We start from the raw sequence: 22,202 nt of genomic DNA on the forward strand, positions 1-22,202 counted from the left end.
ATCGAAGAAGATGTATTCATGGCCTGCCATGGTACTTTACTTGCTTGTGGAAGTACCGCATTGTTCGGAGAGAGGATGTCACCTCCTGCTTCTGAACTAGAAATGGATGCCTTCTCCTATATAGGGAAGTTCACAAACTGTTTCTGCATGCATACTTTAAAGAAGGTTCGGTAGCTGATCCAGCAAGGTGATTGGTTTACCGCAATAACAATAAAAAAAAGTTACTTTCATGTCTCAGTGATTTCCAACCGCAGAGGAAGTTATTGAAAATCCAGCTCAAGCTGCCACCACCAGTGATATCTGACTCGCTGATAAAGGCGAGGGTATTGCCTGCTCTCCATTTTAGACTCATATGTGCATTTCACCTTTCAAATGTTGCAGTTCTTGGGGAAAACTTCAGTGTGTGCAGCACTGGTTAGACTTTTTATGTTGGCTATTTAATCATGAATACATATTTAGTTCAAACCATTTTTCCTATCTGTCTTTGCAACAGTATGTGCTCCAGTTTTGCTTCATGAACTTTGTCTGCAAACCAGTTTATTGGCTTCAATATTGAGGTAGACCATTTAGTCAGATGTAGTAGAATTACCAACCATTTATGTCAGTAATTGAATAATAATAAGGAAATCTGTTTTAATATATTAGCCAGTTTTTTTTCAGATTTGGGACACCAGGTATTTGGGCATCTTTTTACATGTTTAGCTAAATTGCATAATAGCAGAATCTATTTGTTTTTGTCAAAATGATGTCTACAGGCAGACTTCAAAGTGAAGGAAATAATTAAGTACTTTTTTCATAATTTACTGTGTTACAAATCACAATGACATTTTCAGACTCAGCCACTCCCCTTGCCGACTCACCCGTGCGCTTGTAATGTTTTTGTACGCTATCTGTGGTACAGGTGTGTGGTCGGAGTGAGACGTGTGAAGTGGAAACCCGATAATTTGTCTGGTGATGCTGATGCACAGACCATCACTATAGTGACATTATTGAATCCCTGAAAGAAAGAAAGGAAAAAAAACCTTGGGTAAAAATCGAATTGCCTGACCTTTATCGACTCCTTTGGAGGAGACGCAGACCTATGTGCACCATCCCTCGTTACATCCGCATGATTAACGCCATCGATCTGGCTCCCCTTTTTCTCTCCTCTGATGAGGACGGATGTGCCGAGTTGGAGAGTGACAGCTGTCGCGCAAAGTGACACGAGGCAAATGTATTAGCCAACGAGTCAATGCCATTGTTAGGACGGGTGAGAAAAAAGGACAAGACAAGGAAAATCCATTGGAGACGTCAATCAAAAGCAGTATTGACTATCTTTATTTGGATATCAATGGTTTTGTCCAGCACATCGATTTTGTTTTGTTGTCCATCTTTGGATGTGTACATGACTATCGGATCATGATTGACTTTATTCTGTGCTAACAGAAACAGGAAACAGCTCAGCAAATGTTAACCTGATGAGAAAAGGTCAGAAATATTGCTGTTCATTTAATTTGATTATGACTTTGTTAATTAAGTAAGGTAACACATAACTAACCATAATGGATATCTATATATTTTATGAGATGATAAACCGCCATGCAGAACTTTTGTCATTATGAAACACTTGAAGTCAAACATTTAATCCCAATAGGGATAAAATAAAGTGCAATGCATGCCCCGAGCCTCTACATTGCCTCAACATCCAAAATGCTTATCTCAATGAAAAGCCCATCCAGAATTTAATCCTACATTATACCACCTGAGGGGAATAACAGCTTCATTTCCTCCTAGGAGCCCAATTCCCTCTTCACTGTCAACCCTCACATGATTTGCATAAACGGTCAAGAGGTCACAGACTCAGCAGCATAGTCTGACATTTTAATTCTGTGCAGACAGCAGACAGTGTGCCCTAGTCCTTCCCTAACCCGTCTTCACTGCCTTGTAAAGTGAGTCGGTTGCGATACGAGGCACAAACTAACTTTGATTGGACAGGAATTTACAACTTCAATATGAAATGTTGTGCGCACATGGTTGAGGGTGAAATTAAAGCATGCAACTGTAATGAATGCCATTATTCACACATGAAATGATGCAGTTGTCTTAAAATCAAGCCTTCAGTATAAAGTTTTGAAAATTGTAATGTTGCAATAAAGCATATTAAGAAATACAACTTAACTGATGAGGCAACTCCTCTGGTTGCAACAAGAAGTCAGACTTTATATGTGTCTGTGAGAAGATGACCCTTCTTCTAATTCGATTTATTACGTTGTAAACACGAGTTCATGGTCTCAATCGCTAGTTTCAAGTCGTCTTCAATACATTATAGTGTTTATTTAGTAAATGATCTATTTCATATGTTAAACAGATGATACATCTGGGTATGCCTTAGGGGCGTGACTACCTTGTGATTGATAGGTGGCTACCACGGCATTGTCTGTGTTTCTGTGTTACAAATTTAACCCTTTCACAGTGTGTTTTCAATTCATGAAACTTAATTGTAACATTTCTGATCTTACTTAGCACCCCTCCTGTACCTTCTTCCAAAAAAACTGTCTACAAGAAATTGAAGGTGTGCATTAGACTTCACAGTCAATATTGTAATTATTTTAATGTCCTGAGCTATATAATATGGATTGTGTATGAGAAACAACCTAATAAGGTAATCAAGGCAAGATCACCCAACTTCATGGAAAAAAAAATCGGAATATATATTTATATATTAGACGTATCCATTCATAAGTCTAATACATAATTTATTTGTATGTCTTTCTGTGGACACACTCCAAAGAAAAAGCTGACCGGTGAATTAACCATGATGCGTTAGTGCTGCATGGGTCAGCGGGGCTAAGCTGGCTGTTGAAGGTCAGTAAAACCTCTAAACTGTGAAGCGTGTCTATGTTTCCTCAGCCCTTTGTTCCCTCAAATCAGTCACTCTGCCAGTCGCCATAGGGCCTCATTTGGAAGGGGAATAAATAAGCCTGACCCCTTTAACTTGTAAGGTGGCTGTCCAAAAAAAACTATAATTTTCTCTTTTTAGAAAAATTAACTTAATTATATATGCATGTGGTTGAGGAAGCTTTGAAGTTGTTTCACCTTTGTCAGAGCTGGGCTGAGTAAAGATCACCGTACAAATGACTTCTGCCAAAGTAATAAAATAATTTTTCCAATCCGTAGCAAGTAGTTGCTAATGTTAGTGGGCCAAAGACAGTGTCTAGAGGCAGCAGTGGTCCCACAAAAACAATTAATTCAATCAACTAACTGCGGCGTTATTGTGGAATATAACGATAGTGGCTGTCAACCATGATGCATAGGCAACCCAATGACCAGAAAGTAAACATAATTCAGTCGTCATCATCATAATTCAGTAACATGCAGGTGTCCTCGTAAAAGCCTTACATTTCACATGAATCAATTTTGTATGCACATCTGTGTTTATTATCTGCGGCAACTGTTTATTACGAGCAACCTCGAACGCATTCGGCTGAAGACACCAGTTAACACCGTTAGTAGATACCATCACTGCGATTTGCCACCGCAAATGTCTAGACATTCTCATTCTAGTTTGTTAGTGTGCACGCAATGACATTGACCTCACCTCCAAAATAACCCAAATGAACAAGTAATCAGTGTGAATGAGCTTGTTGATGGTTGTGCATGTGGCAATATGCATATTTATCATTCCATCATTCAAAAGTGTAATGCACAAGATGATGTTGATGTGATACTCTAACACCAAATGACACATTGAATGCACAGACTGAATTTGACTTATTATGCCATGTTTTGAGCCTTGAAGAGAAATGATTGTGCTCAAGTATTGGTCCTGGCAACGAGCAAATGAGCTACAGAGGCTGTCAAATCTTCAATTGCCACCCGGCGAGGATTTATCTTGGCCCCAAAAACGTATGTGCAAAATGTGCAATTTTTGATCTCAGATTTTGTTTTTCATAAAATGTTCAGCTCCACATGAAATGTGCCATGTGCCCATAATTACTGTGCCATGTGCCCATAATTACTGTGCAACTGCTACCTAGTCTGGAGAAACACAAAGGAACATCTCACAGATGTTGTCCCCTGGGATGCTGGCTCTTTTGATCAAGGCTTTATTTTGGATTCACATTTATTTCATTATTTTATAAACTCAGATTTTTGTTTATTTCATAGTTAATGCGTTGACAGTTGTACTAGGTGTGCTGGAGTGACACAGTGGGCTTGTCGGTTCTGATTAGCTAAGTCGTCTCGTCTATGAGCATATTGAAGGGAAAAACAATAATTCATCTTGTGGTTATGCCACATCCAGGCAACAGGCAGTGAACAGAACAAGCATTAATGGCTATTAAGGCACAGTGATGGTAGATATGAATTTTAAAAAAAGGATGTAGAAACTTTGTAAAAAAAATATTTCCAATCTTTTATGAGATTCATTTTATCTATTTTACATACACACTTACACTCATCTGCATATCTTAGATGAGCAACTGTCCTATTTTTTAAGTAATATAATGTTAGTAAGAAGTTCCCTTCATAAGTCCTACTGTGTTGAAAATAATGCATACAATACATGAAGTTGATTGCCCTTAAAATATTTTATTGGTCTCTAATGATGCAATGATTTGAAAACCGCTGAAATGGCTTTAGCTTTCATTGATTGGAACAGCTTAGAGGATGAGGATCTCTTAAGTAGTCTACAAAGACGTAATATAAATGATAAATGTACGATACTCTTTACCTTTTTAAGCCACGTAACTTGAATTATTAAAAACAAAAATCTCACTGAAAACATGGTGGAACAAAATGCCGAATAAGAGATTTGGAATTCATTTTTAGGGGCACCCCAGATAACGCCACGACTCTCTATCTCATCTGAAACAACCCAGCCATAAAATGATGCCATTCAGTGGGCCATTGTACTCTAATCAGCACAGAGGAGCTGAGTCTTTTACTCCGAGAGTTAAATTCACATTGAATGGAAAACCACACAATGAAAAGTAAATTACAGGTAGCTGTCAATACATCCGATGTGCTTCTCTTTTTTTTTTTTAATTGTGAAGAAAAGTCAAACATTTCCTTCGGTGGTTGGAATACGGTGTCGGAATGAATCAGCTTTTACTCACAATAGAATTTGACTGCATAATCCAATGTGTGTGTGTGTGTGTGGGGGGGGGGGGGTTCTTAGGCTTCTAAAAAAGACAGACAGACATTGTGCAAGTCATTGGTGACTATATGAGAGGAGATGTTCTTTTTTTATTCACAGCTCACTGCTGAGATAAAAGAGGTATAGGACTGATCTTAGAACAGCCTGGATGGGAAGACGTGGTTACAGTTCCAGGGATGTTTACCCCGGGAGCTCAACAGGGGTCGTTACAGAAAAAAGAAACAGAACAAACTTGCTGTTCTCCATCTTTTTTAATCTCCCCCTAACTCCCCCTTTCACAGCACCACATAGCAGATTTACAAGGTGTGTTGTTTTTCAGAGGCTACACTAACCAGAACACTCCAGCAACCATGGAAGTCAACTAAATAATTGGGTCTCTTAGTAGAAATGATGGTTAAATATTGCAAATTCCTCAGTATGCACTGCTGATGGCTGATGTGAATGTGCAAAAGAAAAGTCGCGATGTCGCAAAATAGTTTTTTACTCTTATCTGAGCTGGAAATGTTGGTGTCAACATAAGCAAAATATAATGGAACGGAAGCAGACTTAGCAAACATCTGATCTGTGTGGGAAGATTAGGAGGGTGTAACTTCCCTCATATTAATTAATTAATTAGATAAACATAAATGTGATATTTACATCCCATTTTCCACATTTTTTAAATTTGTTTGGGATTTGGCTGACGCTCTTTAAATCCAACCCGTTCTTGTCACATACTGACGCTCGGTCAGGACCGCTTGGTGACATTTTCTAACGCCCTATACGTGTCAAACTGTGGCGCTCAACAGCGGTCACAGTTAGCACTTGGTTAACATTGTGTAGTTTAGGCAACAAAATCACTCCGGATAAAAGGTTGTGGTTTGCATTTAAAATGATTAAGTTTGGAAAGCGAAAGTGACATTTCACATTGTGCACACAAAGACACCAACATGGTGTTGATTTCACACAGGACATAAACATCGTTCTCCTGGGTGAAAGTCCTGTTTGTTTGTCCCATCGATCCTTTTTTTCCGGCTTTCATACTTAGCACGTGCTCTGAGCGTCTAATAGTGATGTGTATAGGTTTACATTGTAGTCACTTGAGATCCTGGTGCATCTCCGAAACAGATGCAAAAAGACAAAGTCAGAATTTGACAACATGGCAGTTTAATCTCATCATTTTATTGTGCATTCTTCTTCTGCAATAGTAATGTTAATGTAAAAAAGTCATATTATTCACATAACAGAATAATAGTACAGATTAATTAGCATTTTATTTTGAGGATTTTTTGGCAATCTAGTCATGATATGCATATAATTTGGATGGAAAGTTTATTTCTGTTTGATATGAACCAGACTTGCAGGCCTGTTGAAATGCTTATGGACACAATGAATACTGTACATTCCTTCATGTGTGGATTTGTCTCTCTCTTTACAACTGGTTTGAATTAGCCTGACATGAACAGGGGACAATGAACGGAGAACATGAAATTCATGATAACCGTGTTCTCACATTTAATCAATCCATAAGCGAATAAATATGACCTCATCTGAGTAACGTCACCCAAGGGAACACAATTTGGTTGTACCTCATGGACATGGTCAGGGGATCTGCACGTTTTCCTGAGCTGAAAATGGAGTTGATTGTGCAGGTCAAAGGTGACTGGGTTCCATCATAAAGCAATGCAACGAGGCTGGGGTCTCAGGCGCCCACATCATTTAAATTTAGGACGTGTCTGATGAGCCCTGACAGACTGTGGTTATTCCAGTGGGGCGAACTCCTATTGTTGCCAGCACAGATGTGGAGGGACTTAAACATGAACATATGGTCTGGGAAACCACACACAGCCACGCACACACATGCAATGACATTCGTACGGACACATTTATTCTACCTTGAGCGCACGCAAACCATGGTTTCAAAGGGACAGGGAAAGAGTCATCCTGCTGTGCTGGGCCCCCTCCCATCTGCTCCTCTGAGAAGAGGAAATAGGGATCCCTGGACAGGCCTGTTGTTCACCACTGTCAATATGTTCCCCTCACATGTATATCACTCGCCCCCCCCTGTGTTCCTGTGGAGCAAAACTAAACAGACTGACATGGGTGTGGAAAATCATAAAGAGAGGAAGGTGGGCGACTGAAGCAGGAGAGGAGGGAATTGAAATCAAGTTGATGGAGGAAGGTGAGGAAATTGGCACAATGGTAGGGGATACAGCTCAAGGAATATGTCAAATATAGTGCAGAGTGGGCGGAAGGGTGTCAACGGGGATAAAGTCGACTCTGTGATGAGAAGGATTCAGATGAGGCCGTGCTAGCATATGAAACAAGATCAGCTGGAAGTCCTTTGTATCTGTCAGAGGTTGAAGCTTGGGTGTGCATAACCAACACAAAAAGAACGGCTGAGATCATCTTTCCATTTACACTTTAGCATTAGCAGGCTTGTATCAGGGTATGGATCAGGACATGTGATCATGGGTTTTTGATACCTGGCATTAACAACAAATATGACATGTAATATACATGTGGTGCTTGTGCTTGTCCATCATAACCTTGCTAAGTGTTTGGCCATGATTTCCCCAGTCTGCTTTTAGTCTGGCCAATAACTTTTTCTTCCTCATGAAAAAATACAGTCTATGTTTTTTGTAAAGCTTTAAGTCTGTATTTAAAATGTGCATATTTGATTAACACCAGGTCCTCATCGTACTACAATAATTTAACATAGATGAGTTAAGTAAATTGTGTAATATTAGTCAAGCCAGTTTTACTTATACGGCCCATAATCAAGCATTTGCCTAATGGGGCTTTACTCTGATTAGGAAAGAGTCCCCAAAAAACTTTAACAGGGAAAAAATGGAAGAAACCTAAGGAAGAGCAACAGAAGAGGGATTTCTCTGTCCAGGACACATATAGTCTCTGTCGGGTGGATATATTTCGTACATTTGTATCCCTGGATTCTGGAGGGTCACCAGCCTCTGGTTGCTGTTCGGTTCCGGTAGAAATAGTGTATAAGTACCCACTACCGGTACTAGTAGTCTGAAGATGAAGTAGTTTGCTCGTAAGTGTGGTTAGTTATATAGGGCAGGGGTGCTTGGGCTCTGTGGTGGACATCTTTGATTTAATCATTACACATGTTCAAGTACATGTATCAGTGTTTTTTTGTCTTGTGGGTTTGTAACCTTAAACATACTGTACAGTGGCTAGTATTGTAAAATAAATCAGTGCCCTTTGTCTGGTCTCATGTGTGAGTTTGTTTTGAGCCTGGCATACCTTACTATGCTTGGGTCATGGTAGAATCTGACTTGGTAGGTGAGGATCTAGATATTGAAAGTGAGGATTGTGTTACTTTGTAAGGTTGTGCCTGCAGCTTGGCGGAGCAGCTTTGGTGGTAACTGTTCCAGCGTTTAATGGAACTTTTGGGTTTGATACATCATTGAGTTTGCTTCGTCTAGCTGCAGGCCATATGTTGTCGGATACAGCTTTGGCGCTCATATTTGGATCAACGTTTTGATGTGTTCTTTGGGTCAGGGGTTGAACCTCATTTCCTGCTGACCGTAGTCCTCACTGTGCAATATTCTTCACTTTCATTTGTTCCTGCAAAAACCAGGTCTGTGTTTTAAGGTGGGTACTGTCATATTGTGCCCTATTTTCCACTTCCCAATTCAAAGGCTTCTATTTTCTTGTCATTTCTCATCCTTAAATTGCTCCTTTGGATCCGAGGTCGCTGGGTGAGGAGTTGCTTTTGGTAAGATGGAGGGTGGTGGTTGGAGATTTAGGGAGGGAAATGCAAAACATTTCTCTTTGTATAATGCTGTATTGTCTTTGACTTGGCTTGAAATCATAGTTTTATGTTCCAGATGTTAAGGTGGAACCCTGTTCTTAGGAGGGGGGTTGTGACGCCCCTCTATCAGTCTTGGAGGCTGACCTGGCCAACATCAGCATGCAGTTAGCTGACGCAGGTGAGCTTGATGAAGCTCACCTGGGCCTTCCTGCCAACAAAAGCTGGTCCACAGTCCTCCAGCAGCACCATGGTTGTTAGAATAGTGCTTCACTTCCTGTGTTTCAGAGGATATTATCTGGGAGCAATCCTAATGTACAATGACTGTTTAAAGCAGCTGGTATGAAAGCATATCTGAGTTTATATGTAAACTGTAAAACCAGAATGGATGCTAGTCAGGATCAGAAGTCTCATTATAATATGAAGGAGACATGTCTTAATTAAAATGTGCTTTGCCTCTGTCACACACTTTGCATTTCACTTAATTCTGCACCGAGAAGTCAATTGACTCTGTGCTTAAAGCTGCATTCATTATGTGTTTAGCCACTGGGGGGCAGCAGAATAAGCTCAAAGCACAACACTGAAATATTATCACCTTTAAAAAATTGTATTTCCGATTTACCCATTATTAAAATGTGGGGCTAAATTAGCATTCATTTGGTGTATTGTTTCTTGCCACTTGATGAATGTAAGACCAATATTTACTCTTGTTGGCTTTTTTCTTTGGTCTCAACCAACCAAAACAGCTGCCTCTTTAGCAGCTAAACGCTCCACCACCAGTTAATCTCTAAATTCTTCTGTCTGCCATTTGCAGCTGAGCATTAATGTACATTGGGTTTGTGGGAACTATTCATTAACAGCCAGGTATTTACTCATGCATTTTATTGGCCAGGTAGCATAGAGTATGTTTAAGAGCCAATTGTTGCTCAAAAAGATTCCTGCTGCGGCTAAAAAAGTTTTGATGAGAGCAGAGTTGTAGGAATCCAAAACCAGAGCTGAAAGACACAATTAAGCTCTGTACAGCTGAAGGGAACTGCAGAGTTAGGGGATAACTTCATGTCCGTCAGCACAAGCATCCACTTTCACACTACACAGGCATTTGATGAATCCTTAAAATGTACACAATTGCATCTGACTTGGCTAAGAGCATAAAAGCCCTAAGGGTGTCCATATTGCGCTCTTAGTTTGGTACTTAATTCCTCTCTTCAGTATAATTCATGAAGAGTGCCCGTAATAATTGTAAAATCTGTGTACAGGCACTGCTCAGTCTAAACCATTGCTTTCCCCTGCAATTATTCCATAGGCGGTTCCTGTAAATAACTCAGTCCTTCTTGAACCTTTTTCACTACATTAGGATTAAACATGCTTCGTTGCTGTTTAACAAACAATTATTTTATTTATACTAGCCTGCTCTGTTGAACAAACTATTACTTAAGCCGTGTATTATTTAGTCTCTCATCGTGCAGTATATTTGTACATGTGGCTTAAATATGTAGAGTGAACTCTTCAACTCAAACTGACAAATTCAACTTGACAAACGGTTTTATAATCAAACAATTTTGGGATCTTGCAGGAGCGGGTTTGGTTATTAACAAGTATGAAAATGAATTATTAATATTGCTAAAATGCCCATAAAAAACGCTATTATCACAACACCATACGTACAAAATAATCACAGAAACTGCTCTTCGAACTATATATATTTAAAAACTGTTTATTCACCTTAACAATACTGATGAAAAATCAATAATATTATAAATCAAAAAACATATTATACCACTACAAGAATGCTAAACCTAAAAACAACAAACAAGCACAAGGGATGCATGTGCGTGAAAGGAGGTGGAGCCAGATGGCGGAGGTAGTCACTTGAATGGTTATGATGCGCAAGGATCCACAATGGCGCCATGGCCGCGATTATTTAAAGGGGGAATGAGACACACAATGGAGGCTGCACTTAACACACCATGTGTATATGAATGAGCGTAACAGCGTGTGTGTGGGTTAGTTAAAAAAGAAAGGAAATCACTCAGAGAAAGGTGAAGAGAGTCCTCACCGCCGAAGTAAAGTGCAGTAACTGATTTTATCACACAGGAGCTCGATTGGTGACCTGAGGTTCGGTAGCTGTGACACTGGTGATTTAATTGATAAAATACAGTTTACCGATTTTACATACAGCAGCAAGTACGACAATTATGTTTCACGGGCCTCAGCGGTCTGGAAAATACACAACATGGTAACGGTAAAGTTAAACTCAAATAAACCAACAAGGTTACAATAACGCACTATGACCTACCTCTGCCCAGACAATAGCTTCTTTCTTGAGATTGCTTCACGCAGCGATCGGTGTGTGTTCTTCCGTCTTTTGTTTCGTGGAGTTCATCCAGCCGATGACAGGGGACAGTAACACGCTCTGTCGGCGGGTTAACGGCAAGCTGGTATGGCAGCGAGAAAAATAGCAAATGTCGACTTGGATAGGAACGGAGTGGGGCACATAGGTCATCCTTCTAGTGGTCAAATCTTCCTTCTGCAGGTGATTAAAGAGAACTAATTATCCTTCTCTCTTTCAGGATCCAAGTGTTCGTGACCACAAGAACAGTCTGTTGCTCGTCAAGTGAGGTTAGGACTGTTAAATAGGTTATTTCGGGTACGAATGATTTTACCTTCTGTAGCAATGAGTTGCAGTGGGAAGGTGTGTGTCAATATTTATCACCTTGGTGAAGTCATGGCCGTGTCACAGCGACTCCCCTGGGCTTCCCCTGGGTCTCTTCCAATGAGGCACCAGTGTTGTGGTTCCAGGTAATCTTAACTGTGGTAATAAATTAAGTCCTTTTTCCCAATTACTTCTTTACAAACGGAGGAGTTGCTCCCTACTGGCAATTAGAGAGAATACAAATTTAAGTTACGAAGGCATTGGCTACACTGACAGTATTACAACCTGAGGTTGAGCCCTGATACTGACACCAACATTCAAGTGCTGGCACAGAACTAGAAATCGAACACAAATGAATTCCTAAATCGCTTAATATATGTTTGTTGAAACTACAATAGGGACACTAGTTTACAAGCCTGGGAGAAATCACCATGTTCCTCATAGTGAAATCATTATTTTCTTCCGTCTACTATGTGTAACCCAGTTTTGCTAAGATTTGACTAAAGAAGCGCCAACTGCCCAGATTGCTTCTCACAAATTGAAAGAACCAGTTGAGATGTTCAAAGTGAAGATCTTCAATCTGAGTCTTTGACTGAAGAGAGAAATATTCTCTGTGAAAGTCTGGGGGATGGCAAAATGACGAATGATGACAAAGGCACGGTTTGACAGATATTAGTGGCTCAATAACTTCATTTTTCCGTGACAGCCCTAAAAGTGAAAGCCGACGCTACAGAATAGTCACCTTATCAGACACCTACAGCGTCCCAGCAGGCGTTGGTAGCTGAGCCTCCAAAGTCTCCAAATGACGACAGCTCATATGCTTCAGCTACATCAGAGATAGAGCCAAAGAAAAAGAAGGACAAAGACAAGAAATTAAAGGAAGGAGAGGCTAAGGATATCAGAAGATGTTGAAACAGAAAAATGTATTTGAAAAGTTGTGAAGTGATGGGTGTACAGTATAGTGTGATTCTGTGCGGATAAAAGTGTGGCTCAGTGGATTTTGGACATAACTACTGACAGTATCATTGCAATGAAGCAATCCAAAGACCTGCCAATGTGACAAAAAATGAAAGGTTTGGGCTTATTGTACTTTGTGTTACAATTGTATAGTTCATAGCACAGCATCACTGATGTTTGACATGAAAGGCATTGGTGAAAGTTATGAAACATCACCTGTGTTATGTCATTTTATGTTGCTGCTTTGGTTGTAAGAAACATTGTGAATGGACAGGTTTGACTTTTTGTTTTTGGATGTATTAAACATAAAGCAATGACTGAGTTTGTCATGATTCCTGCAAAAACTCATGATGATTCATTTATTTACTAAAGTATTATTGAATGTTTATTTCTACAAGTGTATATTGTAACATTTTACCAAAATAAAAAACAAGTCGGCCCTCATTGTCTAGTTAACGTTTTCTGTTTATTTGTCTTGTCATTAAAATACTTTTTTTTTAATAAGTTCCTTTGGCGGCTTGAATAGTTCAAGTTTGTTAGTGATTAATTACAAACAAATACTGGAACCGTTTTAAACCAATTCATAAAGTACTTTCTTAAATTTGCAGTGAGCTCGATATAATTAATACATAATTGAAAGAGCTTCTTGGATAACTGGTGAAACAACGTCAGGAGTTTGTTTTTCCCCAGATGATGTAATACTTAGATGAATGAGATGAACCTTCATTTTACGTGGAGGTCGACAGGTTTCTACAATAACTTTGACAAATGAGAACAACCTATCATGCTTGACTTTGTTCCTGTGAACGTGTACAGACGGAAACAGTGGTGTGATAACCATCAGAGTGAGCTGTTGGGGATCGCATTAAGCTTTTATGTTTTACTTTGACACTGGAAAGGCTCATTGTGGACATAAATACACACCACTGCTTTTAAATGGGTTAATTAAGACTGTATCATTGGCAGCAGATGATAGCATGAAAACAGCCATCACTCTAATTAAATTGCTTAAAGCCTTGCATTTGCCAGCCTAATCACACTACCATTATTGTTTTTTGCAGCATTTCTGCTGAGCACTCCAGTGTTTGTTCTGTTGATGTTTCAATCTGCATCCCCCTGTTCTTATTACTGTTTTGGGAATAAATTATTCTAGCTCTGGTATACATTTCTGTCAGTTTTATAACCCAATTCAGCATGAGAAACTGGAAATAATTGCGGGCCATAACAGTCATAAACCGCATCCTGATAGATTGTGTTGATTTGGTGGTTGTTTTCATAATCTACTTTTTCACAGAAATTGTCGTAGCTGCTTTTAAGTCATGCAACAATGGTTCCATTCAGAAAGTAAAAAGTTTACTAAGAAGCCCTAATGTGTTGCTGTGGTTGAGTTTTTTTTACTTTCAAGGCTTTTGAATTTATGCGGCTATACTTTGAAAAAAAATATATCATCTGAAAATTGTATATGGTAGATTATATACATGTGGTGACATATCATTACGCCATGCAAGATATGTTGCAATGTGGCACCTCATCTCAATCTCATCTTCAATTTTTGTCATCGGCCATTACCAGTAATGATAATTATTTCCTACCATGGGGAAGGCATGCTCCGCACTACTCTGCCCCTGGTTGTTTTACCCGGATATTCTCAGAATATTCTCATTATCATGGTCTGATTGTTCACAACATGTAAAACAACTTCTAGTTCAGCACTTGTCTGTTGATACACTTCAAAGCACACTATAATGATGAATGAAATTATCGGTCATGTGTTTGTATATGCGTGTACGTGTGTTTTAATGTCATGCCATAAGCCAGATGCTGTAGATCAGAGGTCACTCATAGGCGGACCGCGATTGGGGTCCGGACCAAGACCGTTGTACCTGGACCTATAACTGATAGATAATTGAGAATTATTTCATTTTAACCGGCGCAGCGGTCCAGGAAACACACCGACCAAATACATGCGTTGTAAATCATATCATGTGATGCTACTCTGCCAATCAAATTTGTGTATTTCAATTAGCATCGCGGCATTAAGTGAGATATAAACAGACGGGAGAGACTGGACGAGAGGCCGAACAGTCAGAATCGTACTGAGAAGTTATTTCACATGGCGTGGACAGCGAACCTCAAGCCTTTAACACAGAATGGACAGACTCTTTGATGTCTAGGTCAGAATCCACTGCAAACTCACTCTCCGCGAGGATCATAACCGGTGCCCCGCCAACCAAAGCAATGAAAAGTGGAAAGGAACTCAAGCCACAGGCTCTCTGTCGTCAAGCAGGGATCTCGCATGTTTTTGTTCCTACATGTGGCATCCTGATGCACGATGTCTTGGAGCCTGTCCAGACAGAGAAAGTGGTCATACCCAAATGAGGACCCTTTGAGGTTAAGAGTCATCACACTTTGATTGTAACTGAAATTATTTGCCTATTGAAGTTTACCGTTGATGTTGTAAATTTAGATCAGTTAGATGCATGCATTGTTCTTTATTTTGCGTAACTAAAAACATGTTGTAGCAACATGCCTATCCCAGATTGGAAAGAAGACAAGGCAGACCCAAGATGAAGATGTTGCTGACTGGAAGGCAGCTGATTTTGGAGAAAGACAGTGGAGAGTAGCCTGAGGACCCTGGTAACTTGCAATCAGGCAACAGCAGGACCATATCTGAATCACTGTGGATCCCAAGGTGAGGGGAACTGGTGAATCCCAAATATGGTACTCTCTTATCTGCTTAATCGTTCTTCCAACGAGAATACAGAGTCTGGCTTCTGGCCTGGGCCCTCTCAGTTTCCTCTCGGCTTCAGTCTTTAAAAGGTGGAATGATCAAAAATGTGGCCCCAACATCCTCCAATAGCTTCTCAATGAGGGTGTCCTTGTCTGCCATAATCGCATCCCCTGATTCTAGTAACTCCAAGTTTCATGTCTGTCTTGTCAACTCCTTGTTTGAAATTGAGCCAGTGTATGATGTGGATGAAAAAGTGAATGCACCAGAGGGTGTGACTCCAATTAAAGCTTTGAAGGTGGCGTAGCTATTCAGGGTGGGGAAGTTGTAAGTGTGGAGGGTTAATATCTTCTGGGCTCTCGTATCTGAAGCCTTTTCAGTCAACGACTCTCACATTTAGGTGGAAGTCCACAGGCATTGTTTGTGTCGCCCACTCCAGCACCATTCAGATTCGAACACAGCAACACGGAGGCAACACTCACTGGCTGCAAGAAGAATATTTATTTTGGGCATTACAGATGGCATGTTATGTTGTTGTTTTTTCTCATTTATTTGGGAAGGTGTTCCTCTGAATATTTTTTACAATCAGAAATGGGCCTAAACTTACAAGTGGAACCCCTGTGCTAGATGACATTGACAATTGGCTAGCCAAACCTTCTTTATATTGTAAACATTAGGTCATCTTTTTGTCACTTCGATAAAAAATCATCTACAGTTCATATTTATTTAGTCATCGACTCTTGTGGCCATTGTATTCATCCTATTTGCAAAAGCATCATGTTACTCTCATGGAGGACGGCAGTCGCCGTGTTCCGGCAGCACTGCCGCATCTCGAGCACACTCCATTTCAACATCCGTCGTTTTCTCAACACGTCGATCACTTATTTTTTTGGAATTTCCCTCCGGTTTATTTTCTCCCCAGTTATTTCGAAAAAATACTTGAGAAGTAAGCCTCCTGTTTCAGATACTGACGATCGTACTCTGGGTTTGCAAAGACTTCAACCTCAAAGATCAAGGCACGCACAAAAGTGCTACCTAGCTGTAGACAACATGCTGTGGTGTTGGCTAATGCAATGTAAGCTCTATTCCCTCCCGTCTAGTTTGTTCTTTCCCAAAACTCCCCTTTAGCGAAATTACAGTGTGTGTATTGAATGCTATTGTTTACATTATCAAACTTAAACATTTCAATAATTCCAAGAGAGCTTTTTTATTAAACTGTGTAAATTGGGTAATTCTTTCCTTCTTGTAGATCTTGTCTCCGGTTTCTTTCTCGGCCGATCAAATAAAGAGGAACTGATATTCACTTTCAAAGGCCACAGATATCCCTCTGTTGACAACCTCCTGCTCACCTTTGCCTGTGGAGAGCTGAACATTTTCTGTTTCTACTTAAGCACAATGCACAGTAATCCTGGTAAACACTGCTTCCAGGAAAGTAAACTCGGAAAGCTAAAAGTCAAAGAGAAGTGGAATGAATTAGTTGAGATTTGACATTAACATTGCTTTCATTTGCAGACATCTGAGGAGTGTTTAAACAGAGTGTGAGCAAAATCGCAAGTAACATCTTGAACATTTAGCTTTTCTGTCTGACAGGCCTTGAGCCGAAAAATAACTTTCATCCAGCAAATGTCGAAGGTTGACAGCATCTTCCTCAATGTTTGACAGGAGGTTATTTGAAGCACAAACGCCCCAAATCCTCGCCGAAATATTTGTGATCTCTATTCCAGCTCTCCTGGTGGGTAAAAAGGCTTCTGGCATTTCACATTCTCTGTGAGGAATTTTAAATAATAGCAAAACCCTCCACCACTCTGTGGCCATCTGTTCGCAGAGCCAAATAAACAGGTTTTTCTCTGTCCAGGAGGTAAATGCCATTCAATATCAGTTATGATCAAAGAGTGGCAGACTGATTCTGGGCCTCCTGAGTGACCATGTGCTAGTAATTACATGAAAACTCTGGCCTGGGGGCTTTGAGCTGAGACAACAACCATAGGGTGGAGGGGCTATGAGGATCAGAGAGCAAAAACAGGCACATAATATCCTCCAGTTTCTCTATGTCAGACATCTGCTAACTATATGAGGAGGGGAGAGGTAATTGAAATATTCTCATATTTGCACCTCTTCCACCCTACACGCTCACATTGCATGGAGTCTAAATGCCTTTGTCTGACATGGATATTTTATTTTTGAGCTGAGGGAAGTAAGCACATGATTGTCAATTAAAAGATTACTGCTGCCACTATATAAAAATCTCCCCAAACGCAATAAACTTGCTATCTCTACTTTTAGCAGCCAGAGTCAGGGATGATTGAGGATTATAAAATGAACACCCCCCGACATTGCCACCGTTTAGCAGTCTATTAGTTATTGGTCGTTCGAAAGCGCAGTTGGCTGCAGCGTAGCTTTGTCGCTTGTATAATTATTAATTAATAACATTATTTTTGATATGTTTTGCAAGGACATAGAGATGAAAAGGACTTGTGAATGGTCTTGTACTTGCATAGCGCCTTTCTAGACCACTCAAAGCACTTTTACACTACATGCCATTAACACCGATTTGCACGGACTGATGGCACAGCCTTTGGTGTTAAGTGTCTTGCCCAAGGACACAACCACGTGGGGAACCGGGGATAAAAACACAGATTTTCTGAATGAAGGACGACCCACTCAAACTTCTGAGCCACAGTCGCCACAGTTCAAAGGTTAGCCACTTCTCTTTATCAGAGCAAGAACTAAGAACAGTTCAAGAGAAGAACAGTGTATTCCTGCAGGCCGCCACTCTGACACACAATTAAATCAGTCATACACCGTCAATAACCATCTAACAACTAAATATCCACTGCTGGTTTTATAGATGATAATTCTACGTTTTTTATGATTTATTTCTATATGTATACATCATCTTTCATTGCCAGTATAAATCCTACTCGCTGTACAGAGATAGTATAGACATGTATACATGCACATACTGTACATAAGCACACAGTCCATGTACATTCATGCAGTAATTCTTCATTTTTTTATTTGTATTGTATTGTAACTTACAGAACACTTGTATTTAGAAATGTACTGTTTTTTTCATCTTATTGTTGGTTATGGTTATTTATATATACTTATATTGACACCTATTCCCTATTACTACCTAATACCTGTATTTGCCCAGCTTTGAAAATAGATAATCTAAAAACCAGCCTGAAAATACAGACAATCTAAAGTGATTGCATTAGGCTATGGAGCAGAGCATCGTCAGAGTTGCCATTTTTCATTGTGTCAGGCTGCCCTAGCGTTAGCAGTTAGCTAAAAGTACCACTGTGCAGACAGCCTCAAAGAGCTGCTAGCATGGCTGTAGGCTCGTAGTCTTTTTATTATGAAAGCCTGGTAACATTTTGCAGCACTAATGCAGCCGTGTTTTTAGCCAGAGACTGATGAAGTTCATTTAAAGGCACATTGGTTACTTTTTTCTGTTGTTGTGTTACGGTTTACTATTCTGTGATGAATACCCAAAGTACTTAACCTAAAATGTCCATGCATAACCACCCCCGAATCGCCCATAGTGAATCATAGCAATCCGATTCTCTTCTTCTGTGATGCAGGCTTTTGGTTTACTCTTCATGCCCTTAACCTATGTCATTAATTCTGCCATAATTTGTCTTTATGAAATTCCCTCAGACATGCCCTATTTCACTGGCAGATAATTTTCTGGGTGTCAGACTCTGTTTGTGTTTTTAGAACAGATAAATGACTGTCCTTTCTAAAACTCTCCCTCTTTGTTTACAAGACTATGATCTCCACTTTATTTCAACTTTGAATAGATTTCAGATGCTGTCTGCGACGTGCTTTGGGGTATGCGCCAAACTGAAGTCCCCAGACAAGACCGTGGGTTTCAGCCCGGAACAAAATGGAACAAGTATGATCAACTGAAGTGTCCTGACATGCCCTGAGCTGTTTCAGGCCTTAGTTTCTACCTCACTTGCCAAATTTACTCAAATTAACGAGAGCTCAAGTTGTTATGTTTGCTACTGCCAGAATAACAGTTTTGAGTAACGCTAGTTCTTGGTAGAGCAATGAAGGCCAGATGCAGCAAAAAATTAAGGCAGAATGAAAAATGAGGCAGATGTCAAGAAAAGTAATGTAGCTCAAGCGCAAGTTCAGTCAGGAAGACACGCACTAGTAATCTCTGTCTTTCCTCTCCTTGTAATTACGCTATCAGCTGATTGGGGGCGTGCACTTTTAAGTAACCAACCAGATTCTGCACACCGGTTCCTCAAGCCAATCATATCGTTGCTGTCAAACGTTAAATAGTGTTCTCCTCTCTGCTGCTGTCAGTTGTCATTTCAGCTAAGCAGATGCAACCCGCCTCCACCCCAGTCGCCTCCAGTCCGCATCACAGTCGTGCTCCTGAGTCATCATCAGATTGCAGCAACTCCTTTCATCACCACCACCAGTGTCTGGACTCCAGGGGGGATTAGCCCTGTTGGACCTCAGTATCCCTACCCTCGGTGATAGTACTTCAGGATGGAGTCCAATCGCCAAAGACTTTGCACTTTTTCATATTTGACGCTTGTATAATAAATCATTGTTAAATTATGAAACAAGTCTCTCCTGATTGAAATATTCTTCAGCATCTAAGCAGCAGGGGGGAAAAATGTGGGCTCTTCTGGACAGGTTTTGTTATTTTGAGATAAGTGCATCACCCCAGGGCAGGACACGTCCTGTCTGTCAGTCTGCTGGATGTGTAATGATAATGGAATCCACCCTGAGTAAAAAAAAATAACACAACTGAACGTGCCTGACACACAGGTCAAAAATATAATGTATTTCAAAAAAAGGACGGCCAGCTAATGTTCCCACCTACAGGGGCATTTGTAATGATGTGGACATTAAAAAGCAATGTGTCTTGGCAGATGATGGATTCAGCCTTACTGAGCCATATGCTGTATAATGTCAGCTTAAAATGCAATCTCAGTTAGTCACTTAAAAAAACTATCAATAAAGTTAGAAATGTTTTGAAAACACTGAACTCCAATGCTCTTGGCGTAAACACTGATTTCAATACCAGCTGAGCTAAGGATGCATTCAGCATTCATGCTTTCCCAAACACCTTAAACATCTTCCCATCCATTCATATCTGAGCAACAAGACAAGTTGGGGTATTCATCTTTTTACAAAATAGTGCACTCTCCAAAATGCGTCTCTCTTGTCCACCATTGAATTAATTTGCCAGCATCTCAAAGCTGAAGGACCATTTAACAATTTTCCTCTTTTGATTCTAAGTGGCTCCTTAATGCATTGGTCCCTACTTGCTGCAGCCATTTTCAATTAATCCTTCTACATTATGCATGATTACATGAAACAATCCAATAAATTGATATGGAGTCTCTGGCTACGGAAGGACTCTGTTAATGGATATAAAATGGAGTTACACCACTCCGGGAGGATTCATTAGTTCACTTATTGTTCCAAAAGGTAACATGCCTGGTCAGGGTGACACTTTTATTTTACTTGGCCGTTTCACAACACATCTACTCCTTAATGTTTGTGTCCATTGTGACTCGCTATAGCACGCTATAACAGCATGCCTTTGAACCCGATGACTTGTATTAACATTCTCCATATCAATCAAGTCAAGCAATAGTTGTACAGTACAGCTGTGTTATTTAAATTTTTCCAATTTCTAACGATCATTTTAATTAATTTCCTCCCTGAAATCATATCACAGTTAGCAGGGCACAGCCAGGAAACTGTACAATGGAAGATCAATACCGCTCTTAAAGTATATTGTTGTGTTAAATATGAAGCATATGCCTGGAGATGTTTAGCTTAGCTGAGCATAGCATTAAGGCTGGAACCAGGTAACTTGCCTGTCTCTGGCCAAAGGTAACAAAATCCTACAAATGCCTCTAATGTTAGATCTCTACAAAGACGTCTCTACAGAGACACATGTCTCCGCTGGTTTACTGGCAGCCTCAGGGTGATGACAATGCTCCAGGAAGTCACTTTATGTTTTTGCATTTCACTTCTTATACAGATTGAACAAACAAAATATATTTTATTTTTATACATGTGTATATATATATATATATATTATAATAATGTAGTTATTCTCACAGCAAGAGGGGTCCGGGTTCGATCCCGGGCTGTACAGCCCTTCTCCTTCGAGTTTGCATGTTCTCCCCGTGTCAGCGTGGGTTTTCTCAGGGTTCACTGCTTCCTCCCACAGTCCAAAGACATGCAGCTTAGGTTAATTGAGGATTCAAAGCATTAATATCTGTCTGTATCTTTGTGTCAGCCCTTCAATAGTCTGGCAACCTGTCCAGGGTATACTTGGACAAATATTACTTCTTTTATATGTCCAATTGGGAAACATCACATTACACATATTTTCTTAAGAAAGTATTATCACGTTGTCAACAGAAAGATGCAGAGAAGGATGATAAAATAAAGAGAGTGCATGACAACGACTGTGCGGAGAATTGACGACCGCAAAGTGTCTCTTTCAGGCCTTCATCATGACCACTCCTGCTGTCTCTCCTCTCATTATACTCCCCCTGTCTCTCTGTCTTCGCCGTCTCCCTCCCTTTCCTTCCACTCGCCTCCTCTAGGATTGTCAACTTCTTCCATTGTTGCACATGGGCTATTAGGGGCCTCATAGCTGTCTAGAAACCTGTGGCTTGCCTGGAGCCTTATGCACTGCTGTGGCCCTCGTGGTGAATCTAACTCAGTTCCTGCTGCTTTCAAGATATGCTGAGACATAAATACTGAGGCAAAGTCAGTCAGATGATGCATAAATAGGAAAGTGTTTTGCAAGGGAGACTGAAGAAATTTACAATTGCATCTCATAGATTTCAAAATAAAATGACTTGGAAAAATACACAAAAAGCAAAGCACGAGAATCCTTTCATTTCATCTTGCAACGATGTAATTGGTTACGAAGTGTCTGAATACATCAAGTGCGCCACGATCAGTTGATATAAAGATA

Source organism: Melanostigma gelatinosum (genome assembly GCF_949748355.1).
Source record: "Melanostigma gelatinosum genome assembly, chromosome: 10".
In the NCBI taxonomy this organism is placed as follows: Eukaryota; Metazoa; Chordata; class Actinopteri; order Perciformes; family Zoarcidae; genus Melanostigma; species Melanostigma gelatinosum.